Below are 2,481 nucleotides of genomic sequence, written 5' to 3' on the forward strand. Positions count from 1 at the left end.
ACGCAATGGAAGCCAGCGATACATGGCTTTGGCAAATGTTCTCAAATGGGGAGTTTTCCTTATCGCTGAAGGAAATCTCAAGAACTTTGAAATGCATTCACGAAGTAGAACGACTACAAATGATTACTATTATTATTCAAAAAAAAAAGACCTAGCGATGATCATTACACATCACGGCCTCATACTGTATGACGTATCCACAAGCGATGCGAAGGAAGATATGGAACCGCATTTACCGAAAGAAAGCCCTTGGGAAATGACACGAATAAAAAAAAAAAAAATGTGGAAGAAGGAAAATAGGAGCACACATGCAAAAATGTGTGGTACAATACAAGCAAAACAGGAGAAATGTGATAACGTTAAGTTTGCCAATTGATTAAGCATTAGATGTTCAAGGGCCAATCAACACTCCAGCTTTGACCAATGACTAACATTTAAAAAGGCGATGAGTATCATCTCAAGGACGAGGTTACGGCGGTCCGCCCGACGGAGGTTCATGAACGCGACAGTCATGGATAACAGCCCCTCCCCCCCCCTCCCCAGTCATGGGCCTGGCTTACCCTCCGGGATAACCGAGGTGTCAGCTGGCTAAACATTACGTTATGCAGTGTTATGAAAGTGGTTTGACCATGGCTGTGCTCCTGCAACTGCAAGAGCTGGACGGCGCTTACTACCCCCTCCCTCTCCTCCCCACGAGTGATATGTCGACAGCAGGTACCAGTTCAAAACCCAGTTAGGTACGGTTATACCAGATGGTCGTCTGATCCATTCCGTTTTTTTCCTATGCCCTACAGGCCTCACAATAATTGAAACATGCTTCAGTGAAGGCAATAACGCCACTGCCAGATCGCAGACAGATGCACAGAGTGTGAAATAACTTGATTTACCGGATTCAACAATAATAACTCTGAAAAGAACTCTGAAAACTTAAAATCTGAAAAGATAGGCGTTTTCGCATTCTGAACAAAACTTTCATTTATTTCTAGCTATTTTCCTGGGGCTACTTTCCATGCCATGGTCAACCACACTCATAAGACGACGCCTAAGCACCTGTATTAGGCATCAAATACTTTTTAGTCCAGGATCTTGCTAGACCTTGGCAATGGAAAAATAAAACTTACTTAGGTCTTCCCTCTTCCTCTCCTTATTTCGGCCCCTTCTTAACCCCATATGTCTGTCTGTTTCTCTGTCTGTCTGTCTGTCTGTCCCTTTTTCCCTCCCTGCATCCCTCCCTCCGTAAGTGAAGGTGCTATTGATCTTGCCAGAATGGGGAAAAAATAAATATGTCACAGTCGATCCAGAGCACTTCTCATTATACAACGGCGCCCGACGCAGCCCCACTGCCCTGAACCAGAAGTCTTGTGATAGCAACACGGCGCTGTTCTTATTCTTTTTTTCTTTCCTTTTTTATTCTACCTCACCTTAGGACTGTCGCTCCGGTTCTGCCGAGTCATTCACAAGACGTCGAGAAATTTCTGCAGATATGTCGCGGCGATCCGAGGCCACTTTGACGTGTTTTCTCGGCGACACGATTCTGCCGGTCTACTGGGCAAATATGGAAATCAGAGTGAAACACGAGGAGAAAGACAACCCTTTCAACTTTCCTGCCCAAGAGATTCAACAGGTGTTGTGCGAATGGTGTGAGACAACTTTAACTTTCCAACGTTCGATGTGGATTATAACTATTACGTCTGATTATGCCGGGACACAGACACATACACATACACAAATGTTCATACATACCTCTGTGTGTGCGTGTGTTTGTGTGTGTGCACATATTTACTGTCACGTATATATATACATATATACATACATACATACATACATACATACATACATACATATGAGAGAGCGTGAGAGAGAGAGAGAGAGAGAGAGAGAGAGAGACGAGAGAGAGAGAGAGAGAGAGAGAGAGAGGGAGAGAGGGAGAGGGAGAGGGAGAGGGAGAGGGAGAGGGAGAGGGAGAGGGAGAGGAGAGGGAGAGGGAGAGGGAGAGGTAGGAGGGAGGAGGAAGGGAGGGAGGGAGGGAGGGAGGGAGGGAGGGAGGGAGGGAGAGAGAAGAGAGAGAAGAGAGAGAGAGAGAAGAGAGAGAGAAGAGAGAGAGAAGAGAGAGAGAAGAAAGAGAGAGAGAGAGAGAGAGAGAGAGAGAGAGAGAGAGAGAGAGAGAGAGAGAGAGAGAGAGAGAGAGAGAGTCTGAGAGAGATTAAAACCTACCTATATCACAGTGGGGACCGAAGCTAACAAAGCCCAAAATTCATAAAAAGGTGAAACTCATGCGGCCTTACCTACGAGTACGCGGACCTGATATACATGTCAGGGTCACAAAGGTTCACCCCAAAATAATCGTACTTACAAGGAAAAGGGAAAAAGAGGTGGAAAAAGTTACCTGGGCAAACTCGGAAACACAACTCATGGATTAAACGCGTGTACATGTGTACGTGCGCGCTTCTGACTGCGAATGCCTATAGCTTTAAAAGTCCG

Source organism: Penaeus chinensis, chromosome 37, assembly GCF_019202785.1.
Source record: "Penaeus chinensis breed Huanghai No. 1 chromosome 37, ASM1920278v2, whole genome shotgun sequence".
In the NCBI taxonomy this organism is placed as follows: Eukaryota; Metazoa; Arthropoda; class Malacostraca; order Decapoda; family Penaeidae; genus Penaeus; species Penaeus chinensis.